Below are 8941 nucleotides of genomic sequence, written 5' to 3' on the forward strand. Positions count from 1 at the left end.
GAGAGAGAGAGAGAGAGAGAGAGAGAGAGAGAGAGAGAGAGAGAGAGTGGTAGAAAAGTAAAACCTTGATGACATGTAAGATTGTCCCTCCTGATTACTCAGACAGAGGAAGAAGGCTCACGTGTTGTGGTTACGGATTGTTCTCTGGGCTCAGTCATGGCCCCTGCCATTCTGGGCTGAGTCCAGGCTGTGCAAAGTAAATAAACTGACTGCCTCTATGACTCTAAGTGTCCACTGCTCTTATTATGAAATGAGAGTGCTCTTATTATGGAGTGAGGATCTTTGTTCCTCACACTGACTCTGCCTAGTCTGTTGGGCTACAGCAGAGGGAGAGTGTCCACTGCTGGGCTGCAGCCTGGGACAGCAAACCCTTTCGTGGGATTGTCCTTTCCATTAGGATCAGTACTGATTCTGACCAATACCATCTCAGCTCAGCGGGAACAAGTCAAAGAAACAACAGTGCTACAATAGAGAAGAGACTAAAGTGAAGGTCCCAAATCAACACACTCAGAAAACCGGAATCCTGCTCTCTCAGGGAACCTGCTACGGAATTTCATTGCATACATTTTTAAATACAGCTAAGCATAAAGTCAGTTTCAGCTGGGGAGAGCTGTGGACAGACTCAGCTCGCTTAGAGACCGCTGTGCCTGCTGTGGGACATAAGATTATGGTCACTAAATTATAAATCAGTTTATCCTGATCCCAAACTAAGGAGCGTGGCATTCAGAAATGCAGTAACTCGGAGTCCTGTGGGCACCACAGTCCCATCAGATCAAGGCTACATGTCAAACATAAGCTGTTTACAAACATAAGCTGTTGTCCATTTTCTCCCAGCCTCCACAGCACCAGGAGCCCGACACCCCCAATTACACCGGCCCTGCCCTCTGTTCCATTGTCAACCACAGAGACTTAAGTGCTTCTTACTAACTCACTGCCTCTAAAAATCAGACAGCCCCGGGGCTCAGGCCTTGGGCTTCCTCTCTCTGCTTGTTTGTCTTCCTAGTTCAGAAGAAAAGGATTCAGAAATGTCCTAAATAAAGTTAGAGCCCAAAGAACAGAGAAAGGGAAGCTGTGTGTTACAATTCACAGCTTCAAGTAGAATTAGCAAAGAAAAAGAGAAGGCAGTTTGGTGTTCCTGCTTTTAGGGTCAGCCAATCCAGACACAGCAAAACCTTCTCTTTGTATACTGGTTGCTGGTGTCCTGACAGGGAAGCAGATACCCTAAAAAGAGATACCTGTACCCCTCCCTTTAGCTTTCAGACTATTGAAAGAGGGACCCCCAAAACCACGAGCCCTGGGGAAGCCCATCCTGGGACAGAAGAGAGGCTCAAAAGCCCCTGCAGAGCCGAGAGCCAAGCAGAGGAGAACCTGGCCACGTGAGAAGGAGGTTCACACAACCCTCACAGTTTGTTTCACAGTTAAATTAACACACACATACATTTCCTGGCTTTTTCTGCTATAAGGAAGGCAAACTGAAATCAGGAGTCTTTCTCTCCCAAGTTTGGCCGAACTCTATAAACTATTTTCCTTTACCAGTTTCTATTTCCCTCTAGGGACTGAAATCCCATAGAAGAGACTCCAGCCATATCTAATAATAATAAACCAGGGGGGACTGACAGAGAGAGTTGGAATGTTGCAGATTCAGAGCCAAGATGATCTTGGATCATCTGCCAGCTGTCCGTGCTGCCTCCTCCAGGAGGTGTCAGGAAGCCCGTTCTGAAGTCCAGACCATCCCTTGGTCTGCTCAGTGTCCATTCCTTTCTTCTGAATATTCTGGATATTCGTTTGTTTCAGAACACTCCCTTCAGAGTGTTTCCATGAAAGCATTTGTCTGTGACATTCAGCCTATGTCCCTGCCACTCCTCCAATATCTAAAGCGCCTTTTGCTGTCTCCTCTCTCCTGCTTTTTATAACCTTGTCTTTTGAGTTTAGAAATTTTGTGAGTACTTCATCATAAAAATACCAGTTAAAGGGTTTTCTCTTCCTCCAATTCAACAGCGTAGAGAGGTCACACGGGGACTCCCTGGAACACGCAATGGCCTCCCTGCAAAGACCAAAGCATCGCTTCTATCTCACCGGCTTAGCCACAAAGATGATCACCAGTCTCTTGAGCCCCTGATACTCCCTTAAACATTGGAGATTCGCCCTATATAAATCAGGACAAGTGTGGGAGGACGCACCCTTAGGATGTGAACTCTAAGGGAGTGACTCCCATAAGCAGCACTGGGCTCTGGCCCAAAGCACACATCCCACCACCTGCCATACAAAGTTGCAATATTCATAAAAACATCTTTTAAATGACACTAAAGCAAGAAACAAGCCCAAGGAAGGAGGAAGTGTTTTGAGAAAATAATTTCCATTCTGTACTCCAGCGTGTGGTAGCAGTGGTAATTCAACTTGAAATGATTCTCAGAAATGGGAACAGTTGATAGTCTAAATTAGCATTTGTACATTAAACTCGATAGCCTAAGCAATAGAAGAAAAGATGATAAATGGGCAGGCTACTCTAATTAGAGTGTTAAAGCGTTTAAGAGAACAAGTGAGAAATTGTTATTTCATAAGAAATTAATAAGTGTTTTTGAAAGCCACCAAAAGAAAGAAAGAAAGAAAGAAAGAAAGAAAGAAAGAAAGAAAGAAAGAAAGAAAGAAACAAACAAACAAACAAACAAACAAACAAACCCGGAAGCTTCCATCTTGGATGAAAGTGGAAGTAGCTAAACCTCCTTTGATCTTGGTCCTGAGACCTCCCTCCCGCTCTGCCTAGTAGTAACTCACTAGCTCCCTGTCTCCTTTGGAAGTGCATCACAGTTAGGAGAATCATGTCATCCCCAGGCAGGCAGCGTTGGGAGAGGAGGAAATGAACAGAAGACAAAGTGACCGTCCAGAGAACGCTGTAGAAGCAAAATTACAAGCAAGGGATCCTCACCTGGGACAGAAGCCTGGCCGTTCCGACTCTTTTAGCAAATGATTGCAGAAATCGGAAAGCAGTTTGATATTCTGGTGGTGGCAAGATGGCAAAGGCTAAGATGAAAGAAAACCTGCTTCCTGCCGCAACCCAGAAGACAGAGGTCACTGGTGAGCACAAGCTACGTCCCCAGAGCCTTCAACGGAAACCAGCCCTGGCTTCGGGCAAACTTGCTCGCTGATTAAAAGATCTGATTGTCAGGGCTGGAGAGATGTCTCGAAGGTTGAGGGCCTTCCAGAGATCCTAAACTCAATTCCCAGCAACCACGTGGTGGCTCAACCATCTAGAATGAGATCTGACGCCCTCTGCTGGCGTGCAGGCATATATGCAAGCAGAGCACTGTACATAATAATTTTTTTTTTTTTAAATCTGCTTGTATAACAGCTGGGCGTGGTGGCGCACACCTTTAATTCCAGCACTTGGGAGGCAGAAGCAGGCGAATTTCTGAGTTCAAGGCCAGCCTGGTCTACAGAGTGAGTTCCAGGACAGCTAGGCCTATACAGAGAAACTCTGTCTCGAAAAAACAAACAAACAAACAAACAAACAAAATCTTCTTGTGTGCCTGTAACACCTCCACACAGGGTGACTTACCCACTCTTAATATCCGTTCATGTACAGTCATTTGATACTGACAGCTTCATATGCAGCAGTGCTGTAGGCATAAGGGAGCATATCTACGCAGAAAGCCATGTTGCAGCAATGTAAGTAATCAACCCGAAAAATAATAGTATATATTACATACCTTAGTGTAGACCTGGTTCATGTAAGCAGCTAGTGAGTGCCACAATATTAATATTTTCATTTTCCTTCATCATAATTACAGCTTTGTGTGTTGCTCTTGCTCAATAGGACCTCCACTGCATCGGATTTCATCTGTATTCTTTTCCAAAACAGAACTTAGAGAACTCATATACTTCAAATGCAAGTTGGTGAGCTCCAAAAGATTTAAATGACTGTGCAAACTTGAACTTGGCTTTAAATTTGTTTCCTGTTCAGCAATAAATTTTAACTAGGGTGGTACTTGCCTGTTCTGGGACACGTGTGACTTCAGCGCTTGCCGGCTGTCACTGAAGCCAGTGTCCTGCCTCAGCTCTGTAGTGTTGGGGCAGCTTCCTTGGTTGCAGGTGGGCCTGCAATGACTGCTGCATTCATTTTGGTCCTGTTTTTGAAAGTACCATAGTTTTGCGTGGTCAAAGCTTTGCACAGCTCTGGGGACTTGACCTGACTGGGGTCACAAGAGAATGGAGACAAGACAGACACAGACATCTGGGGTCAGGTAGTCTGAGCTCTCTTATGGAGAAGCCACAGCACCTAGAAGCCCAACATGTTTATGATGTACAGGTGAATTGAGAGGTGAGGTTGTTGCATAGATCTGAACAAGGGAGTGGGGTTACCATAGACAGATGAACGATGAGATAGGTTTTATGGGACACAGCTGAGAAAGGAGACAAGTGTAGACTCAGTAGGAGCAGTCTTGATAGGGGGACAGTCTTCAGGCTGTAAACATGGTGGACATTTTCTGCACTTACCGTCAACATTTGCACTCAAACCAGAAGACAGGCTTTTCCATTTCCCTGAGCCTTGCTTGGAGACGGCGCTGCCATGTTCCCATTGGTCTAACGCACTGTTCCTTCACATGGCCGGCTCAGTCAACAACCATCCATTTAGAACATGACACACTGGGGGGGCCTCCTCCACCACCCCACACACACACTGCACAACCTCTTTCATGTCTGTAGAAACCCCACTCATTCAAAAGGAGATGCTGTACCAACCAGAAGCACAGGCCACCCTACACACTCTCGATACACCACTGCAGCTCCTGTAGAAGAGCCTACAATCCTAAGCTTATTAAAACTGAATGTCTGCTCTGCCAGCTGCAGAATTGGACTCATTCATTATTGCTAATATTCACAACTTTCAGTGGCCTTATACAGAAATGCTGCTTTGCTGAGGCTTATCTTTTGTGCTGTGCAAACCCTTTTTATTTTGACGTCTATGAAAATTATACTTCATATAATTTATATAAAATTCCTTTTACTACCACATTCAACTCTGGGGAGACACTAAAGTAAAAGCCTTGCATTCTTGGCCTTCTCTTTTCTTCTCATATCCCACACACCACACACCCACACACACCACACACACCACACACACCACACACACCACACACACTACACACCCACACGCACCCCACACTCTCACATACCCCACATAACCCACATACCCCATTCCACACACTCCATCCTATACCCGACCCCACACCCCACTTACCCTACATACCCTACATACCCCACACCCCACACTCCTGTACCCCTGTACCCCCACATCCACACCCTCATATCGCACACCCCGTCCTTTCTCTGCTTCAGTGCCTCGTGGTTTCTGGCTGTTCCACTTGTAGGAAAGCATAAGTGTCTCTAGTGTCTTTACATTTACTAAAATTAAAGATCTTTTATTTAAGTATGAAAAATATGAAATACAAATGACCAATAAACATGAAAAGATGTTTGACTTCACCAGCCATAAGAAAAGTGTAGATCAAAACTACTTTGAGAGTCCATCTCACTCCAGTTAGAATGGCAGCCATTATGGTACAGGAAAGGACAAACGGGAGTCCTTCTATGCAGATGGTAGGAGTGTAAATGGAAGTTTTCTCAAATGAACCTTTCATATGACTCCATGTTGTGTAACAGTTTCCTTGGAGCTTAAAACCCCTCATCTTGGAAAGAAACCTCTTAAGACTTGGGATGTAAAGGAAATGTAAAAAGGAAGGATATTTTAGGACAGATTGTTTAAAAAGAGGTGAAACATCCTGAGAAGTTCATTAAGACAAGAAGTCAACAATTTAAAATAGCCTCAGGAAGTCCCTGAAACTGACCAGATTCACTAGGTCCCTCACTTCCTGTCCAAGTTAGGGCTTTTATTGCTGTGATCAAACAATGTGACCAACAGCAATTAGGGGAGGAAAGGATTTATTTCATCTTGTATTTTCACATAGCTCATCACCTAGAGAAGTCAGGGCAGGTACTAAAGCAGAAGCCATGGAGGAACACTGCTGCCCCATGGCTTACTCAGCCTGCTATCTTATAGCCCTCAGGACCACCAGCCCAAGAACCTCCCACAGTGAGCTGGGCCCTCTCCCATTAATCATCTATCAATAAAAGGAACTGCAGGCTTATCCACAGATGAATCTGGTGAGGGCATTTTCTCAGTGGATGTTCCCTCTTCCCAAATAACTCTGCTTGAGACAAGCCGATGGAAAAATAACCAACACACTTCCCAAGAGTACACAAGCAATAAAGAACGCTAAGGGTCACTCTAAGACAAAACAGACTGCAAAAAGACTCCCAGACCAGTTGCTTGGAAGAGGTTCAGACCAAGCAAACTGGAGGAAACAGAGACCATCCGAGGAGCCAGAAAGAAGCAGCGACCATCCAGACTGCCGAGAAGAAATAGAAGATTAAGCCATCAGGAAAAGACATCCTCCAGCCAGTAGATGTGTGCTGATCATGCGCGTGTTCCAGGCTCCCAGCTTCTGTAAGCTTTCACCCGTCTGCGGTGGGTTTTAGTGATGCAGCTGTCTCTTAAGTCACTTCTGCTCCTGTAAGTAACCCCTCACCCATATTCCTGTAAGCAAGTCATTAGCTCACCAAGTTGTTCTTTGGTAGTATCTGTACTGTAGTCTGTCGCTGACTCCCTGTCTAGGGAGAACAGACAATTGTCCGTGTCTCCCCAGAAACACTGCCACACAACTCCCAGCTATACTGCTCCTGGGTGTGTGCCCACAGGACTCAACCCAACACATCACAGAGACGTTTAAACATCAGTATTTATTGCATCACTTTCCACAAGAGCTAAATTATGGAAACTTAGTGTCCAACAACAAACGAATGGATAAGGAAATGGAACACGGCTAGATATTTTTCAGCCATAAAGAAGAATGATACAGGAATACAGATACAACTGAAGATATTAAGTGAATTAAGCTAATCTCAATTTATGAGATTAATGACAGGTATTATCTGTCATTTGTGATTGCTAGATTTTTACATATATACTTAAAATTATACATATATGTGTGTATATAAAGACAGTATTACATATACCAAATTATATATGTGTGTGTCATATAAATATATAAAATTATATATATGTATATATACACATTTATATAGAGAAAGATACTAACTTACATATATAAAATTATATGTATCTTACATAAAAACATAAATATATAATTATTAACTATGCATGCATGTATATGTAATATACACACATCATGGATATAAAAAAAAGACACTGCCTTAGTTTGGGGAAGAAAGAGAGAATTTACTTCATCTCAAAACTTATAGTCGGTCCATGATCCCGGGGAATCAGGATGGGAACAAGAGGCAGGGATGCTGCACTTAGGAACGCTGCTTACCGGCTTGCTTCCCCAAGTTTTCTCAACCAGTTTTCGTCTAGCACCCAGGACCACCTGCCCAGAGGTGGCACCACTCGCAGTAAGCTGGGCTCTCCCACACCGATCACTGATTAAGAAAATGTGCCACAAATGACTCTAGTTTGTGTACAGTTGATGTTAAACTAACCAACATGGACACACACACACACACTCACACACACACACATGCCTTGGGCACAAAGGGGAAAAATGGTAAAGGGAAGATGGGAATATTAGTGGGAAATGTTCAATATACAGTTTATAATGCACAAAAGTTTAATAAATGAATTAAAATATAGAAAATCTATCAGAAACTTTTTAAAGAGTGTGTGTGGTGGTTTGAATGTTTGGCTATAAGGAGAGTCACTAGTAGGAGGTGTGGCCTTATTGGAGGAGATGTGGCCTTGTTAGAGGAATTGCCTCGTGGCTCTGGGGCCTCCTATGCTCAGGTTCTATCCAGGGCAGAGGAGACCCTCCTCCTGACAGCCTGCAAAGGACAGCCTCTTCTGGTTGCCTTTGGATCAAGATGTAGAACTCTGAGCTCTTCCAGGACCATGTCTGCCAGCATGCTGCCATGCTTCCCACCATGATGATAATGGACTAAACCTCTGAAACTGTAAACCAGCCCTAATTAAATGTTTTCTTTTGTAAGAGTTACCTTGGTCATGGTGTCTCTTCACAGCAATAAAGCCCTGCCTAAGACAGTGGGTAAGATCTGAATAACCTCTGGAGAACCCAGCCTTGTTAACTGTTTTCTCTCATCACCCTCTTCTTCTGTTCTCTCTCTAGGGATTCTCCGCACCAAAATCTTCTATCAGTGGACTTGAGGCCAGTCCTCACATCTGATGCTGTAAACCTTGGCAAAAGCCCATGGCTGCACCCCCGGCAATGGGCAAAGAGACACACCTTGCTGGTGGTGGTGTTCTTGTATCAGTCAGTGGCAGAGCAGATGGCGGTCCTCTGTTCATCCTAGCCTGATGCCTGGCTTAGTGGCCAAAGATGTCTTATACCTAGGATTCATAAAAATCAAATCAAACAAAATCAAAATCAGGCAATGCAGCATGGGAGGAGGAAGACTCAGAGATCTGCAGACCACCGTGCCACACACAGCCTTGCCCTCCAGCCACAGCACAGGCCAGCCATAGGCACCAGCTTGCTGCCACACCGTGCAGTGTGGATGGAGGATGCCACCCAGGGGGCCCGCCTGCAACAGGAACCACCAAATGTGCAAGTCTGGTGGTCAAATGGGAGAGAAGTGGAGCAGCTTGAACATTATGAAGAGAGATGGAACTGGAGACTCTAAGATGAAGAGAAGGAGCCTACTGTGAGTGGGCAGCTCTGCCACCTGGGGCCATGGTGAGGTCCCAGCCTGAGCTACTGCTGAGGGCCATGTCTGGATGTGGGCTTACACAGCAGCAGGGGTCAGTGTTGATGTTCATGCCTCACATTGCCACTAGAGAACATAGGGGTGTCCCTTGGGCAACTTTTGAGGACGACATGGATGTCCAGGGGCTGTGCATAACTGGTCCTAC

The 8941-nt window shown here is 44.9% G+C and overlaps 1 non-coding gene across 1 annotated transcript; it reads left to right on the forward strand.

Moving 5' to 3' along the window:
* Window positions 1-8286: 8286 nt before the first annotated feature.
* LOC115065259 lies at window positions 8287-8432 on the forward strand. The gene has a single exon (XR_003845053.1). It is a non-coding gene; the product is annotated as a small nucleolar RNA SNORA48 (small nucleolar RNA).
* The last annotated feature ends 509 nt before the right edge of the window (window positions 8433-8941 follow it).

This window comes from Mus pahari, chromosome 13 (genome assembly GCF_900095145.1).
Source record: "Mus pahari chromosome 13, PAHARI_EIJ_v1.1, whole genome shotgun sequence".
NCBI lineage: Eukaryota > Metazoa > Chordata > Mammalia > Rodentia > Muridae > Mus > Mus pahari.